This window comes from Lissotriton vulgaris, chromosome 5, assembly GCF_964263255.1.
Source record: "Lissotriton vulgaris chromosome 5, aLisVul1.2, whole genome shotgun sequence".
In the NCBI taxonomy this organism is placed as follows: Eukaryota; Metazoa; Chordata; class Amphibia; order Caudata; family Salamandridae; genus Lissotriton; species Lissotriton vulgaris.
Window position 1 is genome coordinate 1293844767 of NC_141693.1, and position 24149 is coordinate 1293868915.

The 24149-nt window shown below is 45.2% G+C and overlaps 1 protein-coding gene across 2 annotated transcripts in view; it reads right to left on the reverse strand.

The window, feature by feature from the left end:
• Positions 1 to 24149, reverse strand: part of BAK1 (BCL2 antagonist/killer 1) — a 200334-nt gene that overhangs the window by 99911 nt on the left and 76274 nt on the right. The gene's annotated exons all lie outside the window — the stretch shown is intronic.

The following is a 24149-nucleotide window of genomic DNA, read 5'->3' on the forward strand; positions in this document are numbered from 1 at the left end:
TCAATGGCTTATCCGGTGAATCATTTGACCGCAAGACTGAATCCCTGAAATGTATTAAATTATTTGGAATTTCTTCGTCCCAGTGGTTTGCCCATGCTATTTATTGAAGATTGAATTCATCATTTTTTTGCAAATTCTGATCTGGAGGTTTGCAAGTTCATGGCACTTCTATACTGCCAGGTTCCCTGTTGGAATATATTTGGTTCAACAGTTGAAGAAATCTTTTACATGTTGAAAGACCATCAAGAAATTATATCAGGTGGTCGCTTCTGCTCCCCAAGCTAATTTGTCCTGATGATGACCCTGAAAGAAATCTTGGGTTGAAACGCCGTTGACGCTTTGTACATGGCCTAAATCAGAGATCACATTATTATTCCACTGTGTATTGTGTATTTTGTGATTTATTAGTCTCCGCCACTGTTTTTTGATTTTATATTTTTATGTCTTTTTGTAGTTCCTGCGAGTATAATTGTTTGAGCGCCCTTGTGTTTTCATTCTACTTCATTAAATGCATTTGAATATTTATTTATGTATTTGTTTTTTGTGACATTGTGGTACTCCTAGGCTTTTTCTACCCTTCACTTGGTGGGTGGGTTTGTTTCCCCTTTTTTTCTTGATAATATTGCTCAAGAACCATTGTTTGGAGTATATAGTACAAATCACAGTCACTGTTAGTTAGGAGAGAAAGGGTTAAAAACTTCAAACCTACAGGATGCAGGAGGAGAGACCAAAAGTACTGAAGGGATCGTGGGCCTACGGTGTCGTCGAAACCGTGTCACTGATATTCTGTGTCACTGATATTCAGTGATCTTTAGTGTTTGATCCCTTAGGTCTTAGAGTGTCAGCAAATATTCAATTAATTACATTATATGCAGAAGACAAACTAAAACATAAATATACGCTATAAAACAAAAATGCACTTTTAAATTTGCTCCCATAAACTTTGAATACTTCTTGCTGTGTAGTCAATTGTGTGCCATATCTTTCGGGACTATAGCGAAGCACACCCCTGTACAGATCTTTTCCAGCTGCTTTTTCAAAATAATTCCACAGCGCCAGATAAGACGGGCCCAGCAATTAAGTATCCGGCATTTCAAGTTTGCTTCTGCAGTTAACCCCTTCCCTGCTCTCATCCTGCATGTAGACGGGTCATTAAATGCATCGGAATGCATGGATGCCTGGCAGTTTTTTATTTTTATTATACACAATTAAATTATTTTTAGGCAGGAATACAATTAGTGTAGATATTTCAGTTGGTACAAGAAGATGTGGAATAGAATACATGGGGGGTGGCGGCGGAAGTGCTCCAACACCCAGGTGAGAACCAGGTGCCCCGGGGCGGATATTAACCGGTGACGTCTGTTGCCCTGTCTGGGGGCGAGAGGAGAAGACTGGTAGTGAATGAGGGGGGGGAGCGGTTGAAGGGCTTTGTAGTATCCGGCTGGATATGTTCTAGTGTCTCAGCATGTTGTAACACACACTGAACACCCACCCACCACAGGCGTCATAAATCAGATGACCATGACAATAAAAGGGGCTCTGGGCCAGTTATGCGCCCACACTATCGGTGTATGTGTAATCATTCTACGAGTATGAGGGCCTGAGGCTCAAATACCACATTGGCAACGAGGTGGGCTGTGCCCATGTGTGCAGCAGCCCAGCAGCTGTGAAAAGGGGGAAGAGAGCTGCCCATGCGAAAGGGCACCCCCTGAAACCGACGTGGAACGCGCCCGAAAGCCCGCGGGGCGTGTGCAAGGCCCCAGGGTGATGGCAAGGTGACCGGGAGCACACCCCTCACCTCGTGTGCCTGCAGGAAATCCGCCCCTGTGCAGAGGCGCCCAATGACCCGCGGGGGAGTGTGAAGTGCCCCAGGGAGAAGAGAGAGCCGATCAGAGCCCACCCGCATCAGCCGCGACGACCCGCCAGGCAGGCGGCGAGCCCGGTGAGTGAAAGAGGCTGTGGCGACTACCTTGTGTGTAGACAAAAGTGGAGGCAGCAGCGAGGCCGTGGCGTGGCTGGTGCCATTGGCCTGCGGAGGTCCTGACCGGGAATCGGAGCGGGAGCCCACCCCGCGTATGCACAACGTGAAAGCCTGCGGGACATGAGGTGAACCCGCGTGGTGCAGTGCAAAAGAAGCTGTAGAGTCACCCCTGCCCAGTGCGCACCCTGTGAACTACATAGCCGGCTGCAAAGCGGCAAAAGGTTAACACGCGCATGTATGCCTGCTAAGTGCCCTGGCTGCAGCTCCGACCCCCACCCCGCGCAGCGTGCAAACTGAACGAAGCTGCCGCAGGTGGAGGGGGAGTAGAAAGTAGAAAGCGTGTGGCCCGCGGCCAAGCGGAGCCGCACCAGCACCTTCCCCCGCAGCCAGTGTAAAGAAAAGGCTTGCCACAAGGGGCGGGAAGGTTGTAAAAGTGACACTCACCGTAGTGAAGCTGGAGTTCTCGTGTCCCGAGGAGCATCTGTCGGTGGTAGTGCCCTGCCCCTAGGATCAGGAGCGCATGGCTGGCAGCCACGAGAAAGGCAGAGCATGCGGAGAGGCCCGTGGGCGATCAGTGCGGCGCCAACACCCCTCTCCCTGCGCAGCCCATGGTGGAAAGGGGTCTGCTGCAAGGAGCGAAGCAGGAGAGGAGAACTGTGTGCTGCCGAGACGTGAGCGCTTAGGTGGAATGAAAAGAGGTCTCCCTTCCCAGGCAATGGACATTCATTGTGCCCTCCTGCACGGGCCGGGTAAATGTCATTAAAGAGACTCACTGTAGTGAATTTTGCAGCACAAGAAAAGAAGAGACCGGAACTGCAATGCCAGTAATAATGACCAGTGGCAGCACGAGACAACGCTGTCCCAAGAACAGGAGAGAAATGTAAAGAAAAGGTACTTACCTGGGGAGGCATGGCAGGAATCCCAGCGTGGTGCAAGAAGGACCTGGAGTAAAGCAGTGAGGTCCCTGAAACAGAGCACGAAGCCCGCAGCAGGTGAAAAGCTTCCGAGGCTGAAGGGAAAGAAAGCAACACTGTCATCTAGTGGCCATTTCTCGGTACTGCAGGAAAGAAGGACAAACATGTCTGTAACAAACAAAGGAAACACAGCAGCAGCACAGGACAGGCTGCTTTGCAGCACATGACTGAAGGACTAAGAGCATCAGTGGCAAACAAACAGAAAGGCAACACTGGACAGTGAGAACTGCCAAGTACAGAAAAGAGTGCGCAGGAATGTGCCAGGAGTGCAGGAACTCCACACAGAGGCAGTTGTCGGTACGTTACCCAAAGCAGACGAGGACAGCGAACAGGGACAGGGAGACCCCGAAGATATAGTCATTCAGTGGGAAAGGAAGTAAGCAAGCAACCCCCTTCGACAAGGGAAAACCGGAGACGCCTGGGGATATCAAATGGATAAGTGAAAGCAATCTCACAGACTACCAGGGTCGAAGACGGAGAGTGCAGTGATGCCTAGTGGCCACAGGTGATCACCGCAGAGGAAAGACTACAAGACAGCCGTCCAAAGCAGCAAGTCACTGAAGGGACAGAAGAGCGCAGTCAGAAGCGCACCAAAGCAATGAAACTGCAGAGAGAAGGAGTGGGTGCGCATACCACCAGAAGCATGAAGACTCACAAGGAAGAAGAAGCCGACCACCCAGTTGGTCGCAAGGAAGAAGAAGTCGACCTGCCAGTTTGGTCGCAAGGAGGAAGAAGCCGACCTGTCAGTTTGGTTGCAAGGAGGAAGAAGCCGACCTGCCAGTTTGGTCGCAAGGAGAAAGAAGCCAACCCGCCAGTTTGGTCGCAAGGATGAAGCCGACCTGCCAGTTTGGTCGCAAGGAAGAAGAAGCCAACCTACCAGATGGTCGCAAGGATGCTGCTGACCTGCAAGAAGTCAGCGTGCGAAGTGATCTGACAAGAGGTCTGCGAAGAGGACCAGGAAGAGAAGTTTAACAACATCAACTAAAAGTCAGAAGTAACCAAGCGTAAGAAGGTCGCGACGACAGGTCCAGTCACAGAGCGAAGTGAAGACAGTGTCCTAGTGCTTGAACAAGACCAGGGGGAAACATGTGAAGTGCACGCTACACGGAGAAGCCTGGTTTGAGCGAACAAGCATGAGAGAAGACCCGACCGCATCACGAAAGAAAGCAAAAATAGAACTTATGGGCAAGACGCCATGGCGAAAGATGAAAGGGAGAGAAGAGTAAAGAGATGTGCGTGACAGATCAACACACACACACACACACACACACACCAGAAGGGGGAACACCTGAAGAAGAAAGTGCAAAGGTGCAAGAACATCGGAGCATGGTGCCTGGAAAACATCCATGTCACTGGAAGTACATATCTACTTCTACTTGCGAATCCCAAGATCATCCGGTGATGACACAGGCGAGCAAGCCGGTCCATTGACAACAACCACCTCTGGGATGGAACGGACACAGGACCGCAGAAATCCAAGGGGCAGAGGCCTCTGGGACACCTGTGGCAGAGGGTCCCAACACGAGAGATGGAATGTTGACGCTCACTCTGGAAATCCTGGGAGAACAAAGGTAGCATTCAAAGGAACAAGTGCCAACGCTTCGGACACGGAGAAGGGACCCAAAGCGACTCCTCCAACGCGTTTGGAGCAACAAGGCGGCAGCCCACCGGTCCGGTGGAAGCCTGGCAGCAAAGGGCCTCCCGGTCGTCCAGTGAGAGGGGACACTCACGAGAGAGGGGTATCCGTGAGACGGATATCCTGCAACTGCAAATCCTGTTGGAAGTTATCACCAGTTGGAGAATGTACTTCACCCAGGACTGTACAGTGGAAACAACACATAACCATTATTCCATCTGCACTTTCACTGGATGTGGACCAGAAAAAGAGAGACTGTAGATCCCACCTCAAGGTTGCAAGTCTGCAAATCCAAGAAAGGACTACACCCACAGAGCACCCTGACATCATGCCAAGGAGAACTAGTGGTCCTGGAGGCAAGGACACCAGCGTCAGTGGTTGACCATCAGCGAAAGAGACTACGTGGGAGTCGTCATAATTGTGTTATGGTTTTCTTTGCAAATTGTATTCTCTCCCACAAGATCGGACTTCATTTGTTTGGACTTTCATTAAAGTTTGGGAGGGATGTAGTATCCGGCTGGATACGTTCTAGTGTCTCAGCATGTTGTAACACACACTGAACACCCACGCACCACAGGCGTCATCAGTCAGATGACCCTGACAATAAAAGGGGCCGAGCGCACGTGCTCTGGCCAGTTATGCACCCACACAATCGGTGTCTGTGTAATCATTCTACGAGTATGAGGGCTTGAGGCCCAAATACCACAGGCTCCAACACTCGGGGGACCAAGGTGCCGCTTTGGTTAATCCCGGTCTTCCATTGCGCTGCCTGGGGGCGAGAGGAGAGAGACGGACGCATCCATGTGGGGGGCAGTCCCACTAAATAGTGGCCCAAGCTGTGGCATGCTCCTGGGAGTAGAGTCCTCTACTCGCCCGTCTGCGCAAGTTCACCCCCTCACATTTCATCCACCTGAGAACCTCTGCTCGTCAGTGTCCGATGTTCGGACCCATGGGGGGATTCCCGGAGACACGCAGAGCCCCCTCCAAGATCTTGTCCCAGTCTACATCTGTACGTAGGGTAGTGACGACCCTTCCGCCTCCCACCTCCCCCACCAGAGTTCGGTGGTTCTACACATGTATCTTAGCTTGTTGTACCACCGCATTATTGAGGGGTTCACTGCCCTGCTTTTTTTTCCGTGATCGTGCACATAAATTGCAATGCTGCATGTACCAGAAACAAGCATTGGCAAAGACAATAGGTCTCGAAATTGGAACCTTATGAGTGTTTAACCAGAGCTGCTGGCTTAGCTAATGTGTTTAAGCTCTGTTCTAGAGTAGTGTGGTGTGGGTGCAGCACATTGCAAAGTTATAAGAAAATATATGTTAAGCATTTTTTTTGCCCTCTCTATAATTAAGATGAGACGATGTCTAAGTGAAAAACCTTATTTAAAAAAAAATCATATTAAAAAATGTTGTGTTTTTTTTAGTATTCACAACTTTTTCCAGCCTGTTTGAATGGTTGTTATAGGTTTTTGTTGTTGTTTTGGATGGGGAGGATATAAACAACAGGATGGTAGAGGTTGGGAAATAGTACGTGAACTATAATTTGAGTAACAGCCTGATATTAGGGGAGAATTAACAGATGTTAGATTTTGAGGGCACTTTGGAGCTATAGCAAGAGGCTCAAAATTACTTCCCTTTGGAATGGCTCAAGATGGATTGTACACTATCACCACAAGTAAAGCAACAATCACATAAAAAAAGAGTTTTTTTACTCAACTCAAGGAACATAAGAATAAAAGTTTCTAACACTTATTAGAACAATACAAAACGTTTTCTTTAATTAAAGTTACATTAAACCACTAAATTAATACAAAGAATGCATAAAATACATTCCATAGAATCATTGTAACACATATTTCACTATTTCCTAAAAATACAAAGACATTAACAAGAGAAACAAGAGCCCCGAATTTAACGTCACGCGGACGGGACCGACTCGGGCCACTTGCCACAGCTTCGGTGAAAGTTATCAAGATCCAAGCAAGGCGCACATCACTCGAGGTGGCTTAGGGAGCACATGGTGACATTGAGTTATCACACTGGTTCCATACCGATTTTCAGGATATATAGGCGACGGGTGGGGTGTATCTGGTTGACCCTGCGGGGTGGGGAGGGAGGGAGTTTTTTGGTTATTTGTATTGGTGTTTGATGCTGTTCTTTAGGATCCTATTATTTAGGGGGATGTACAGTATATGGTATAAGAAACGATACTGTACTGCATTGTCCCTGATCTATATTCTGAGGATATGTGTTTTATGACCGTGGGAACTATGATTGTATCATGCTGTGTTGCTCTGTGCACGAACGAGTTAAAATATATATATATATATATTTTTTTTTTAAGATCCAAGCAAGGCTCGCACCCATACTAACGCAATAGGTTCGACATCACGGGGGCCCAGGGAAAATCCCACTCTGTGGAAGTGAACATATAGGCAGTACGCACGCACGTGAACCTTCCAGTGTACAAGAACCATTCTCCCAACAATACCATAGACATAATCATATAAAAAAACAAAAAATATATATAATTTCTTATTGAAAGCGCAACCATAACTACAACAAATATTACCAGCATACAGAAATGCAAACACATAGAAAAGTATGAACATGGGTATGAATAGACAAATTCTTTTGCATTAATCCGATGTATGTTTTAAATTATAAACCATAATAACAACACCCATAAATACAAAATACACAAACGTATAGATACACATGCCGAGATATAAGTATATGTCTACTAACAAAAAAGAGTAAACTTATACAGTCGGCGGTTTCCACTGTGACACTTCAGGGCTCCGATGACTCGTGTAATGATGAGAGATCTATGCACAATGCCCCGTTGTGCACAGTACTTAGGCCCTAGAAGTTGGCACAGTGGCGCAATTGAGAGGACTTGTGCTGCGAAGTGCACCATGGGAAGCATAATGATGTTGAATGTGCCATTCCATGTGAAGCGCAGTCTGGAAATAACACGGAATAAAAATATAAAACATCCAATCCCATACATTGTTTACATAGTTTAAAATCCTACAGCCAGCTAAGCTCACTTTCCACTTGCTATAAGGACTAGTTACTTTCCTAGTCTATTTGAGGGCACGTGCTTCACAACTGGACAGTGAAAATCAAAGTTTTTGGACAAAGATATTTGTACATAGATATTTCAGCGGGCAGCATACCCACAACTCTCACGCGCGATACCTCTTCCACATGAGGTCACCGCCGCAAGGGAAGATCGTTCGTAAAGAGAAAAAAGTCAAATAAAAACGGCCCTCTCCAGCTGTGTGCACCAGTCCCGGCTTCAACTCTGACTCACGGCTGGGGTGGGGTGGCGGGTGGGGGAAGGGTGTATATGGGGAGGGAGTAAAATGCCACTGATTCGCTATGCCTGTGTGTCCGTGAGGAGGACGCGCGCCCGACAAACGCACTGCTCGATGGTGAACGCGCGCACACCATCTGGAATGCATTACACGGCCACCCTGACAGCTCCTAACTGATATTTATGGACGGCCGTGCGCGAAACCGCCGAGAAAATGCCAACATGGCCGCCTAATGCCCTATGGCATCAAGACTACTACTAAAACAGCACCGCAACGACCAATCAACATTCAGATAAGAAAAAACTAAGGAATGTGTCTTTCCCGAAGCCCTAAAGCAACTTTTTTTTTTTCTTTAACATTAGGATCTCGGAGCTCCGCCCGAGCCCTAAAAACGATTTTAGACTCCTAAATTAGTCATTGGCGAGGACATATCATCTAAATCAGTGCAAACAAGGTCTGGTCAAACTTCTATTTCTCCAATGCCAAGACCATGTACCCTTAGAGATTATGCCATTTACAAAGCGTTGACGCGTTTCAATGGTCTCTTCACAATCTTCCCATCTTTATCAAAACAAATAGATTCTTATCTCTTGTTTTTTCGTTGTAAAAAATCCTTCTGCAAAAGTTATTTGTTGCATCTACGTTTGGGTTAAAAAAATCCTATAGGGTTCCTGCTTCGGAGTCCCGTGTGCAAAATCTTTAAAACTGCCACCTTCTAGCCTTTACGGTTCGTACATAGCCTCTAGTCTCAAGTGCTATCCTTTTGTTGGGCTCCACTTAATTGGTTTCTGCTTTCCTCCTCTTATCTCTATGAGATTCAAGGTATCCTGTATGCACTGGTCATTCCATCACCCACAGGATAAGATCGTTATATTCTTCGGCGGTAAGCTTCTCTGTAACAGCCTTCGTTCTGCCAAATACTTCCGGCCGTATGACTACTTCCCTAAGCAGCAGTTACTTGCGCTACGAGGCCATAACAGTCCCAGAAGTGCGTTTTTCAAAAACTGAGCAATATAGCAAGCAGTGCAATTTTACCCCTTCTTTACTCTTTTATAGACCCCACACTCTTATTTGTATCCCACTTAGAGCACTATCATCACCATTGAACACAAGGAGGGAAAATAAAGAGCAGGGCAAAGAAAGAGGGAGAAAACTCCAAGATTATTAAGAACAGAGGATAAGAAAAGAAAAAAAGAAAAAACTGCAAGAGCCAGTAATGGCAGGAAAATGGAAAAGAGATTAAAAGAGTTCAAGTCAAAGAATAAATAAATAAGAAAGGTGAGCAGAAGAGAAAGGCGAAAATACAAAGTTGAAGATGAAAGGAAACAGTGAATACAGACCAAAGGGAACACATAGAAACAGAGCGGAAAGAATGCAAGGAGAAGACTAGGAAGGGGGGTGGGGGAGGGAGATCAGCGAGCACCACGTGGGTGAAGGGGTGCTTGTATTAAAGTAAATGATGATCAGGTCCACGTAGGGTCTTGTAATAAAAAGGTATTTATTGAGTAAGATGGTAGAAGGTGGTCATTCATAAATATTAAGATAATAAGTAAAGGAAAACCCCACAAGGAGCTGTCACCTTTCAGCTCAGTCCCAAGCTCCCAACTGACTAGAGCTAAGAACCCAACATTCTAATATTTCATCATGAATGATCACATTCCAAATGATGACCGCAGTGAATAACCTGGGAAGCCAACACTACACATCTTTCCTTTTTATACATGTTTTGCAATTGCAACCCAAAAAACATATATGTGAACTAAGCAATTAAAAATAATAACAACGGGAGGAGGAGCTTCGCGCGCACCCAAGATGGCCCCGTGAGCACAGGGCTCCCGAGACCCTCGCAACCTCCCGCATCTATCCTGAAAATTATCCTGACCACATTGACGGGTTATCGAAGACGAGCCATAGCTGCGGCGGACACCGTTGTCCAAATTTGAATCGGTCTCGGGAACCGGAATAACAACGATTTGAATATTGCGGCCTTCCCCTCGGAGATGCCCGGAGCTCGAGTTGGTATGGTGCCCGGGCAGTAGTTGAACAACAGCGGCCTGAGGAGTCACTGACTTGAACTTTCACTTTCATTTTCGAGGCTCCAGTCTGATCCTATTTGAGAGAGAGCCTACTACTAGCAGAAGCTATTTGATGGCTTAGCGATCATAAGGTGATGTCCTGACTGCGTATACTGGGCCTGGACTGACTGTCGTCTGGTCGCCGCTGATTTGATTGCAGTTCCCGATGCGGCCACTTTCTTTCGTTGCCCGCCACTTTGGAAGGCCTCCTTGTTCGTGATGGCGACCAAACCTGATGGCGACAAGCAAAAGTCCAAGACCACTCGGCGAGGTGGCTACACCCAAGCAAACAATATGGATCGCTAATGCCCAATCTAAAGGATCCCCTGGTGGACCGAGTAGATCACTTGATGGTACTAAGGAGGGCCCTGCCTCATCGGCAGAATTGACTTTACAAGACGTCATGGGCGCCCTTTATGGGATGAAGGCATACATCGGCCAACAGTTTGAGACTCTCGCCCACAAGCTGGACACCGTTTCGATCGATGTTAATTTGATCCATACGGATTTATCAAAAACCAATGAAAAGGTCAAATCTTTAGATCTGAAAACTTCCAGCCTAACGGTGATGTGTCCGACTTCCAGACAGAGGTCCGCAACCTGCGGACCTCTAATGATCTTTTTGCACCCCGGTTGGAGGACTTTGAAAGTAGGGCCCGGCGCAACAACGTACGCATTATTGGGGTCCCGGAAAAAGTAGAGGATCTGGCAGCTGATCTGTTTGTGGAAGATCTTATCACCAAACACCTCGCTCCTAAGGGTCTGAGCAAGTTCTTCGCGGGTCAACGAGCCCATAGAGTACCGGGTGGTAAACCGAATTTGGGTGCCCCGCCAAGCCCTCTCATCGCCAGAATCTTTAACTTCCGGGTTAGAGACGCTATCCTGCAGGCCTCACGGTTGAGTGGACCCACGAAATACGAAAATACCACTGTAAGTTTCTACCCGGACTTTACACAGGCAGTCCAAAAGCAAAGACTTGGATTTCTGGGCGTAAAACGACGACTGAGGGAGATGGAACTGAAATACGCAATGCTTTTTCCAGCCAGGCTGCGCGTCGAATTCGAGGAACGAACATATTTTTTTGATCGTCCAGAGATGGCGGGAGACTGGCTCGACACTTTGCCACACCAACGTGGCCGGGAGGAACATTCTGGAGGAGCAGAAGGCGGCCCGACGGAGCAGGAATAGGAGCATGGTTTCCGGTCCCTGAACTTTACTGATAACCCTGACTATGGTTCGATGACTTTTACTGTATGATTTGAAGTGTCATACCCGGGAGTGGCGGGGCGATTGGTGGACTCTTTCCTCCTCTGGGGTTTCTTTTTGTAGACTAGTTTGATATTAGGGCGACAGGCACACTGCAAGTTGGGTGGATATTTAGTCTTATGCAGGGGTGCAGGGTGGGGGGACTTGTAACGGGTTTCTGGTTCGAGGGTGGTGGGGTGTTCAAGTGGGTGTGTTTTGGTTCAGTGCAAGGCAACATATTGTTTTATCATTTGATTTGGATGTTGAGTTCCGAGGAGGGGTGGATCTGCTTTCACTTTTGGGATGGGGGTAGGGGATTGAGACTAATGAGTTGGAATGTGAATGGGTTGGGGGACAGGATAAAACGAGGGGTTGTGCTACAATTGTTAAAGCGACTTTCCCCTGATGTGGTATTGTTGCAGGAAACACATTTGATCTGTAACACTTGTCATGCCATGAACCGGAAAGGGTATCACCTGGTTGCCCATGTGGGGTTCTCCTCTGGATCCAGTGGGGTGGGTATCCTAGTTAGGAATTCTCTCCCCTTAGAAATAGATGCAACGGTCCTGGATGATAGGGGGCGCTACGTAGCTCTTACTGGACGATGGGAGGGTAGAACTATATCCTTGATCTCTGTTTACATACCCCCGGGTTTACAGTCGACAACTTTTGCTGACCTGGGGCGAATAGTATTGGGACTTCCTGAGGGGACTCTGGTCATGAGCGGAGATTTTAACTCGGTTGTCTCTGTCAGGGAGGATCGGCACCCACCCAGGGACCTTACAGGGTTACAGAATTGGCTTAGTGGCTTTATAGACACACTGGGGTTGGTGGACTGTTGGAGACTGCTACACCCGGCCCAGAATCAATACACTTTCCACTCTGGTGCACACGGTAGCCTTTCCAGGATTGATTACATTTTGATGCCAGCTGCACAGGCCCCCTCCGTAACTGAGGTCCGACATCTAGCTCGGGGAATATCTGACCACTCTCCACTGTGGCTTCGGATAGAGTCGCGTGTAGGTTCGGAGGGGCGGGTAGCCCCAATTAATCCGTGGTATCGCCGTAACCCTAAGACCCGCGCGGCATTGGTCAAATCTCTTGACCAGTATTTTGTTGAGAATCTGGGATCGGTGTCTTCTGCAGTATCGCTTGGGAGGCTTTTAAGACGGTCATCCGAGGTCAGGCGTTGTCATTGATTGCTGGTGGGAAGAAGAGTAGAAATGAGGAGGTAGTTAGACTCGAGACCGAGATCACCGAGCTGGAGCGTGATCTGGAATCAGGAGTCACCCGTGAGAAGATGCATGTTTTGCATCTTAAACAAGTTGACTACAGGGCGTTGGTTACGGGTGCCGCAAAAGTCATGGGCAGGGAGCAGCAGGGTCGATTGTATGATGTCGGGGATAAAGCTGGCAAACTGATAGCATGGTTAGATAAAAAAGAGTGGGCTAGTCGTGTGGTTCCTGTGATTGAGTGAGTGAATTGTATGCGTGTGACTGAACCTGAGGAGATCGTCCAGAGTTTTGCGGAACATCTCCAGGAAGTGTATTCCCCTGTATCTGATAAGCAGGAGGAAGACTCCCATTTATTGTTGCGCGACATTGCATTGCCCAGCTTATCTGATTCTGAAAGAGAGTTGCTAGATGCCGTAATAACCGCGGACGAGGTGGCTCTCGCTATTCGCTCCATTCGTTCGGGGAAGGCGATGGGCCCTAATGGTCTCCCCATTAAACTTTATAAACTGCGCCCCGACAAAATTGCGCCATATCTTCGTGACATGTTCTTGGAATAGCGAGATAGTGGCTCCCTTCCCCGTGATCAGCGTCTTGCGACCATAGTGGTGAGTCATAAGGAAGGGAAGCCAAGGGACCTCTGCGCCTCTTATAGGCCTATATCACTCCTTAATGGGGAACCCAAGATTCTTGCTAAATTATTGGCCAATCATATAATAAAGGTGATTAGTGACTTGATTCATCCAGACCAATCCGGTTTCATCCCGCATCGGAATATGGCCCTGAATCTGCGACGTTTGCATGGTGTTCTCGCGAGGACTTCGTCATTGCGTGAGCCAGCCATCTTGGCCTCCTTGGATTCCACGATGGCTTTTGATACGGTGGAGTGGCCGTATTTGTGGGCTGTACTTGCCAAGTTTGGTTTTGGTCCTGGCTTCATTAGCTGGGCCAGGCTCCTCTACGAAGACCCGTTGGCACAGGTTGTGGTGAATGGTCAGGTCTCGGGGCCTTTCGTTCTCGGAAGGGGTACAAGACAGGGTTGTCCATTATCTCCGCTCTTATTTGCTCTTGAGCCCCTTGCTGCCTGGATTAGATGGGAACCGTCGAAGGGTATTCAGTGGGCCCCAGACCTCGAAGATCGTATTTCGCTTTACGCGGACGATATACTGTTGTACCTGACATCGCCCCGGAAGTCGTTAATTGTTTTGTTTGATGTCCTCACCTCTTTTGGTAGGAACTCAGGTCTAGTCATTAATTGGACTAAATCTTACTTATACGTCCTCTCGGGAGATGTCCCTCTTTTGCCGCGCGATTGTCCCATCCAGGTTACACAGGCGGGTTTTAAGTATCTTGGGGTCTATGTATCGTTGAACCCGGCTGCCCGATATGAACAGAATTTGCTCCAGCCACTAAACTGGTTGAAGCTGGACGTGGTACACTGGCGCAAGCTGCCGCTTTCGCCGCTCGGCAGTGCAGCGCTTTTCAAGATGATGTCGTTGCCACGCTTTCTGTATGCTCTTCAGAACACCTTTGATGTAATTCCCGCAAGCTATTTTCGGACTATTGAGGGTCTCCAGTGGAAGTTGATCTGGGATGTCCGTTCGTGTATCGCCCTCGTCAAGCTGACGCTTCCATGGTATGATGGTGGTATCGCTCTCCCTGACATCAAACGATATTACTGGGCGTCTCAATTGGGGGCCATTAATCATGGCATGTATGGTCCCGGATTGAACCCTGCGTTTGCCATGGACAGGTGGCTGCTGCCGGGGGGCAATTATTATAGAGCGCTTTATTCTAGATTAAATGGAGGGAAACTCTCCGGGCCCACAAAGATTGCTGTACGGGTTTGGCACTGGGCAAACAATGCTATGGGTTGGAAAGATCGACTGTCCCGAGCGACCCCGCTTTTTGCTTCCGAGAAGCTGGGTAACTTGTGGAAAACGAAAGGATTTGAGAAATGGGATATGATTGGTATCAGTAAGGTGAGTGACCTCTGGGTAAAAGGCAAGTTTAAAACTTTTGAGGAATTGAAAGCCGAGTTCCAACTTAGTGACAGGGAATATTTTCGATATGCTCAGGTCCGCCATGCCTTGCATTCGGTTTTTACTGAGAGTGCGGATATTCCGGAGTCCTCTCCACTTGAGGATAGAATACTGGATGGTCATGTGCCAGACAGTACTATCTCTTTGATTCAATGTGTTCTCGTGAAGAGCCATCAAAGTGAGGATTCCGGCACTCCTCCAGTCCTACAACATGTGCCAATCAGTGAGGGAATACAATTCAATCAGGGCTCTCAGCGGCAAGTTGCAGGCATAAGGTAGTGTACATGGGGTCTGCCGGAAGGAGCATGCCCGAAGGCAACTAATAGTCGTAGGGACACCTGGCAGTTAACACGGTTACGTAAAGGTGTATGTCCAGTTTCCTATTTATTTGGGAGCGTGAAAAGGAGGCACAACTCCAGATAAGTGGATGAACACACTTATTTCCAGGCAGGAAAGAGAGCCAGCTTTCACCATTGCCCAAATGTGTCACATGGAATCCTCAGTCTAGGATGCATTGTAATCCACTGACGCTGACACAACATATCTCACTTCATTATATTGAAAAGCATTTAAATAAACACTACACACCAGTAACAGCATAAATGATAAACAGACCTACATAAAATGTTAAAATCACAATAGAGATTAAAATATATTAATAATTATATAACATGCGCATATATCAAATACATAGGTCATTCATTACACAAGCCAAAGAGTTTGATCTTTAACTAGTGACAAAATCATCAAATCCACTAGGCAAGCGCAACGAATCAGGTGAACATTTTGGATTGACATCATCACATTCCTTATCATTAACATCACCCAAGCATTTGCATACCACATCAACTTTGTTGCCTGGAATTTATAGAAGTTGGTCTTTGTTCCAAACACAACCATCACTAGTATATACTGCATGAGGCCACACGTGCACTGGAGGAAAATGCTTTGATTCACCCTTGGACACGTTACCCGGTTTCTTTATCTGCACCCAACAACCCTCTCTTACTTGCACCACATTGTTGGTAATACCACAATATCTATCCATGACCTTATTTCTGACATCTATTACCCTCCCTAATTTAGAGTGAATTTTGATATGCCCCTTCCATTCTCTATTTAACTTAGACCCTGGAACACGTCCTCTAAGTAAAACAAAAGGAGAGACACCAGTGGTCTCATTGGGTGTGGAATGTATTTGCCATAAAATTAAACTCATGGCATGTTTCCAATTCAACTTTCTGACCAGTGCCAACTTTAATTGATCGGCCAGTGTACGGTTAGACAGTTACACTAATATGTTGCTTCTGAGATGATTCAAAGAGTACCATATGGGTGCGAAATATGTCATACTCACACAACCATTCCTCCGAAACCAGTTGGGTCCCATTATCTGTAACTAAATTAGTCAGATACTCTTCCCTACTGAAAACATTTTACAAAAAGTAAATAATGGTGCAGGTTTCAATGTTGTGTACAAATGTAACCTCAGGCCACCTGGACGCATAATCAATGATTGCCACAGCATATTTCGGACCTTCACCAGGAACTTTAAAAGGACAGGAACTGTCCACGCCCAACTTGGACCATGGAGGCATGGACATCTCTAGTGAAACAAATGGGGAAAAGTTTGGTAGAATGGTTCGTCACTCACTACACAACTCTCATAATGACGCACATATTTTTCCACTATTTTATCAATCCCAGAACACCACATTTTTTCTCTAATGCTACGTTTCTTTGCACATATACCCAAATGCCCCATATGGGCTAACTCAAGTACCCGTTTTCTCAAATTGGCTGGCACCACTACCAGCTCAATTTCTCGAACAAACCCTTTGTCACTTATCAATTCTGCTAGACCCACAAAGAAACACGAATGAAAAGAACACACCCCTCGATAGGATAGTATTTGTCATGCAAAACTCCCATGTGAGCAACCATATCAAAAACATTGTCAACAGACACTGGAAAATTTTGAACCATAATAGTGAAACCCAACTCAACAAACCATTGTTTTCGTTCCGCAGGAACAAAACAATCAGGAATAGTTTAGTACATACGTATAAACTCCCAACTGAGAACCAAAGTACCCTGACGGGCAACTTGGCCTCAGGAAACTACAAGTGCGGAACCTGTTCCGTATGACCCCAATATATCATTGGCAACAACTTTGAATATAATGGTAAGAAACTCATACCATCAACATTTAATAACTGCCGCAGTCAGAACGTGGTGTACCTACTGTTGTGCCCATGTAATTTGGGTTATGTTGGGGAAACAAGTAGAGAATTGAGAACACGTGTCCTAGAGCACAAATCCGCCATACGCACTGACAAATGTAATGCACCCTTAACAGAAAATAATGAACCATTCCTGTTAAGATATCAGGTGGTTTATATTAGAGAATATTAGGATAAACAGAAGAGGAAGGGACATTGAAAAAATAAAAAAAGTCAGGGAACAATGGTACTTTTGTTACCTAAATACTATAATAAAAGGTCTAAATACTCGGGAAGATTGGGCCAAAAGTTTGTAATTTTTTTCAGGTTGTATATTGGGCGATGCCAACACAATAAAGAATACGTACAGCAAGACATATTCGCTGTGTCCCACTTTAAAGCAGTTTCCCTTACAAATGGGAATTGTAAACAGAACCTTGTGAATCTTGAACCCGGTAGACCCTATCACTTTGGAAGAGAGAATTGGATAACTGCTATTAGTTTCCACCCTATGTAGTAATAGTGCATAGTATGCATTTAAATACATTTAATAGCCATAAAAATGCAATGCTGGACATAGGGTGATTTATTCATAAAAAACGTTTTTTCTCTATTTTTAGCTTTCATGTACCCAAAATTTGAGAATTAGAATTAGATCGGTTCATTTTGAAGACATTTATCCCTAAACTGTATAACTAAATAAAGTTTGGTGTACTTATGACTTACGCAAATCGTAGAGCCCACATTAGAATTTAAAAGCCCAGATATGACGGGAGTTTGCCCAAAAAGTACGAGTTGAGTCCGACAATTACACAACGTGATGACGCAATTGGCTGACTTTCTAACCAATCTAAACATCCCATTTACTGTGGTAAGTCCCCTTTAATAGGGGCTTTAAACCAACCAACAATGGATTTCCGCATCTTAAGTCAATAGTATGATGCGGCAACACGCTGACATAACGGCGGAGGACCAGATAGGCAACCGCATTTTCGTGAAGGGGAGGGATTATGATAGCTCCAGTCCAGGCCAATAACATTCGAGCATCAGTAGGCGCAGTGTGCAAATATTCCTGCTCCAAGTTCCTGCCTTTTGATTGGCCTAATGTCACGTACTCTAGCCCAATCACGAGTCATCTGGGCATATTTAAAAACCGGCGGGAAGCCGTGTCCTGTGTACTTGATACAGAACCCCCATGAATAGCGGGAGCGGTTTTCCCTCGAAGGTAAGATTCTGCCTGTGTTATTCATAGAAGTAGATAGAGTAGTGAGCCCTTATTGCCGCTTTCAGTTAAATCTTTGACTATATCATGCCTTTTCTCTTTACATATCAGGCTATTACGTCAAGATTGTATTGACGGCCATAGCGCTTTAAGAGAGGTCTATGTGAAACCTTTTCGAATTCAGGTATGCATTTGTTTCAACCTAGGTGGCTTACTAGTTAGAGTACAACTAGCAAAGCAGACCAGAATAGATCTCTAATGAGCGGTTGGCTCTTTTATTTATACTCCGCCAGGCCCATTATCTACAAAAAGGAAGGGCAGCTTTCCAGTTCTTTCTCAACTATACTCTGTGAGACTTACGGCGAGCCCCTGCAAGAGCAGGTATGTTATTACAGGCTTACGTAGTATAACCAGCAAAACGGGATACAATTAATCCCTTATGAGTGTATGGCTCTTTTCTTTGGACTCTGCCAGGCCCATTATCTATAAGGAAAAAAAAGGGCAGTTTCCCCGCTTCCTCTCAATCAAAACTTGCGAGCCGTCCTGCGAGCCCCTGCAAGAGCAGGTATGTTATTAGAGGTCCTGGGGTTATACAGCAAGCGTAATAGCACCTTTAGCCGTGACACAATTATTATAATCTCCAAATTCGATCTCTCCCACATTCATTAGGAGTACTCTTTACCAACGCTGAGACATAAATCCACAAGATATACCAATAGAGAGCGTGATTTCCAGAAACCCGTTCCCAGTTGCCCTTGAAGGTGCAGATCTGATACAGGTACAAGCTCCCACAGCACTGCCGCGGGATATAAGTAGGGTAGATATAAAGATCAGACAGAACATTACCCTAAAGCACTCTCTTTAATAAATTTACAGGATCTTTTCCGAGAATTCCTGAAATATTGACACCACAACAATAAGTGCGTTAGTACACGTACAGCAGAGAACCGTAGACTTCCAGGACATAACTCCATAGGTAAGAAAGCCTATAAAGAATCTCTGTAGCTAGGAAACAAGAACTAACAGGGAACAATGATTAACAGTGTGCCTCCCCAGGATAGAAAGAAGTACATAGAAACTGTCTAAAAAGTAGAAAACTGTATTGCAGATAATATGTACAGAGACCGCAATATATTGTATGTGTAGATACGTTACTTTTCCTAGGGTAATGTTACCAAACACAGCAGATGATAGGGGGGACTATATAGATACAAATATAGATTTTAGAATTCTGTAAAATATAGCGATTGAGTGTATTCTCAGATGAATACCCCCCATGATGTTTACCAAAGACGCTATAAGACGAATATGTTAATAATGTGTAAATAATATCGTGTATGAATGTATAATTGTATGTATATTTATTGTAGGGAATTTGTACAGACCCTTCATTACGACAGACAACAAAGAAAGGTCTTGATAAAGGTGGACCCCATTTGTACTGAACCACCGAAACGCATCGCCGCTTTTTACTTTTGTACAATTTAAGACTCCATCACCTATGTTTATATTCAAGATTAATAGTGGTAAAATATAGGTGTTAATATCTGGCAGCTTTAAATGTACAAACTGTATTTTACAAGTTTTGTGTTTTACAATTTTTGTCTGTCTTTTCAATTGTGCAGGCCACAATAGATTGTGTTATTATTCTCATGTTCTTTTTAATTATTTGATTAGGTAACCATGATATGTATAGGTATGTAATTATTTGTTTTTAATTTTCGGTTGCATAATAAATATGTTGTATCTTATATTTTTTTGTTTGCATTAGTTTTTGACTATAGTGTGAACTCTGAGGCTATGTTTTAGCTTTTCGTGTATTTATCTCAAGAGGACAACTTCTTTCACTTGTCAATTCTGATACAAAATGTACATGAGGAAAATAGTCAGTTCTCAAACATTTAATGTTGGGCCAACCCTTCTCAATACAGTGTCTGACGTGGGGCAAAACAGTATCTTGATCCAAGGCATCACTCCACACTTGTTCTGAAATTGCACAACTGGATAATACTAAACACTTTATATGTAGTGCACACTACAAACTCATGATTGGAAACTTCATCTCCAACCACCAATGGCAACCTGGACATGAAGTCAGCAACTAGATTTTTTCTCCTAGGAACATACTCTATATTGTAGTGATATTCCTGTAACTGATATTGCCATTTGGGAATTCTGGATGTAGCGCTACCCCCACCCTTTGTACCGAATCAGTCTACCTACAGTTGGAAAACAATAGGAATGGCCTACACGGATGTTATAAAGTGTTGCGTACCCCACCACAAAGCAGTCGACTTCTTCACTACGGAAAAATATGTCAATTCTGACACTTGCAAAGCTGTAGAAGCAAATTCAATTGTTTCTTCACTCCAATCTTTCTGGTCTGATTGACGGGCTAGTAAAATTGTTGCCAACCACTCCAAGCTTTCAATGGGCTCAATGATATCAAACTCACACAACTGGGTTAATTCTTTCTTAAGATCATCTCGTACTTTGCAAACTTTGTGAACCACATGTGCTGCATTGGATTTGAATAGAATCTGGTGAGGAAAACTACTTAATTTACTCAATATACCACTGAACACTATGGAAAAACTCTTAGAAGCACTGTATGCTAGATGTTACATTCATGCAACACTCACATCTTCTTTCCAAAAACGGAGTTTTAGATATAACCTGTGATTCAGATGGTTTGGATCTATATTTAGTAGATCTAATCCACACATAGTGACATAAATAACAGCATCTGCAACTTTTTCCCAAATTCTAGTTCACAATCGAATTCCCCTTCAACTTTAATATTTGTTCTCCCCATAAGCAAACAACTTTTCATTTGAAGGTATCAATTTAAGGATTGTATGTTTTTTAAAGATCATCAAACCCACAATGGTAAAAGCAGAATCAAATATGTTATCACTTGGATTACAACACCATTAGGACGAATGTCACAATTAGGAGGTTTTCTCCTTATGTTACAAATAAAATTCTTGCACGACCCATCTCCAAACACTTGGTTTCTCATGACCTGTCACACTAAGGACAACATCACTATCATCCCCACCCAGAGCATTTCCTTCATAAATACTAGATATCAAGGAATTCAGTGACATGTGATAGACCTTTGAATAATGACCCTTTTTGTTGCAACCAAAATATACCTGCGTAGACCTGCGGCATGCTGGAGATACGGAGCAGAGAGAGCATACTTCATAAACATGGCTTGGTCCTACCCGATAGTCAATGTCTACTGGATCAGGGTTGGGGCGAAGATACAAGGAGTGACGGGAATCGGTTATTGAGCCTCCTTAGTCGACCACAAAAGGAAAGAAATTGTCAAAGTTTCCTGCATTTGGCCCTATTGTTGGCTAAAAGGTGTGTTGCCATCGGCTGGCTGAGTAAACAACACCCCGGTGTCACACTATGGGTGAGGGCTCATTAGAATGGGTATTGGGTGAAGAAATACATCTTAAATTGTATAGATGGACAACAGAGTGGTGGATGACCAGGCAGTTTGGTGGCATATAACACACAAATGTGTCAACAGTGAAGAACAAGCGGCTTCCAAGGAACTGCCCTGATCATGTGATGGAGAAATTTCAAAACTGTGTGCTCTTAAGATATGCTGTTAGAACACAGACCCTAGCGCTGTTGCAGGGTAACAGTGATAAAGAGAGAAAGCGGGGATGACAAAAAGAATTATGCAACGATAAGGTAAAATGTCAAGAAGTGTAGAGTAAAGGTAAAACAAGCATTTGCAAAGCAATCGGTCTTGCATTAGTGAAAGTTAGATCAATTGGAGTTGCAAATAACAATTGTTCTTAATTATGTTTTTTGTTTGCAGAGGAGTGATCATTTGACCTATCCTAAGAGATAATGAGGAAAGAAAATTGGAGAGGAAACAGTGGAAAGTATGGGGGGTATGAGTAGTGCTTTAAAAGAAAGGAAAGGCGAAACAGTAGCATAAGCAATAAAAGAAAATCCATGTAGCAAGGAAAGGGTGCAGTAGCACAGGCTGTTACTAGGTGTCCCTTTGAAGTTCTAAAGTGACCTTTATTAGCCACATATTCAATGCACCATTAGTGTAGCCTATTAAAGGGTGTTGTTCCTGTATTGTGTTCTATGGGATGCAGTATCAGGAGGCGCAATGCTTTAATGTCTATATAAACAGCAGCTTTAACGCAAAGTGTAGAAGATAACATCAGTGAAGTGTATTTTACAATGGTGCAGAACTTGCTCCCGTTTGTGCAACACAGGGTGTGCATTTTTACACAGTACTGCGCAGCGGAGGCATGGAAGATGCCCCTGACACATCACACATTTTAAAAACACAGATTTGCCAATGTGACATGCACTTTATTGGAGCCACACACATTATCTCCTTTGTTATAAGTCTGTTACACGCTGATCAGTACAGCAGCCTCAACCCTCTGAGTTATCTGAGATTGGAGCCTGTAACCTGCAAGTCGCAGTGTTTAATTTCCCCTCCTACTCCCCACCCACCTTCATCCGAATAAGTGCACAATATATGTCCCTCTTTCAAAGAGATACTTTCTCTTACCGCCTATCTCTAGTTATAGCTGCAGCTTTGACATTTAGCCAGACTTCCGGAGAGTCTGGGTGGAGCTGTGCTAAAACGTGGGCAAGGACCCTCTAGGGTAGAACAGCAAAAGGAGGTAGACAGCACTACAGAGGTGCAGGCACACTCCCAGTGAGCGCCACTTAACCCCTTGCGCGCTAGCGGTTTTCCCGCTGTGAGCTGGGTTTATCAAAAACCTGCGTTAGATGACGAGCTCAGCTCGTCATCAGCATCGAAGGGGTTAAAGGCTGTCATCATGGTAAAGGTAGAGTTAGTCAGCCGTCTTTTCTGAGAACTCTGCAGAAAACAAGTGCAGGACTGGAGCTGTGGGCAGTCTGACTCAGTGGAACTCTTGGAAAGCGGACACCTGCTTCACGTTTCGGTAAAGGGAGCGTGAAATGCATTAGCCCGCATCCTACAGCTTAATGAAGACAACTGACTCCCACCGTAGGTAAAAGCTTGTCACTGAGTGCAAAGAGACCCTCTGGCTTCTCTGTGAGGTCTCTGCTGGTTAGGTCAGACAATGGACCTCACCTCACCGGATTGTGCTAAAGCAACTGCCTTACAACATCCTTGTCTCCCTCCTGTTCTGCTACTAAACGTAGGGTGACCAGATTCTCAAAACAAAAAACTGGGACAGGTCATAAACATAGAAGTAGGACTACGGTTTGCAGTAACCATCGACATAAAAGTAGGACTATTTGACAGCTGTCAGACATAGAAAAGGGACTACAATGACCGCTCCCTCCACAGACCGAGTGGGCACTGGCTATGCAGAACCTGTAGGTTGCGAAGGAAACTCACACTGTCACAGGCTGTTTGAGCAGAACCCTCGGTGTACATATATCTGTGACGGAAACTTACAGTGCCACTATCTGTGCTGAACCTGTACTGTATAAGAGAAACGCGCACTGCCACTGCACATGCTGCCAGGCAAGTGTGCGTGTGTGTGATGCTTGCATTGGTGCTGCGTGCATTATACCTGCTCTCTACAAGACAGGTGCTTGCCCCATCACTGCCCGTGCTTTCGCTGGAGTGTATATGTGGTGTGTTGCAGCCTGAGTGGAATAAATTTTGCGGGGGGGGGGTATCAGCGCAGTTCACACGAATGCCCCTCAGGTGAAAGGGTTTAGTAGATATGTCACCTGTAGGATTAGGAAGACCTGTGTTGTTATCCTGGCTGTCCTCACTGGACCGGATTGTGGGATCCTACGCATGACTTGCTCTTATGTACTTTTCAAAAAAAGGGCAGGATGTAAGCAGGCACAACGTTTGAACATAAGCATGATGGAAATTATAAAGATGCAATCTAATTCCTTGCCGAATACTTTGGAAGCAGAAGACTGGCGCTGACAAATGTAACTTAATTTCCTTTTCTGTGCCTCAGTTCACAATGTGGGCTACTCGAGAACATTTATTAATTCATTCAAGAGGTTTATACTGTATGTCACATAGGGAATTCATGGGTGTTCCGTATACAGGATATGTAAAAAAGAAAGCCAGTTTGTCTTGGTGTCACAGAATGTGCACTCATCAACTTGCATGGTGTTCTCCCTACAGGTGTATGCCTCGGCTAAAGAGTGTCCCCACCGGTGAATCCATCATGCATTATATTAAT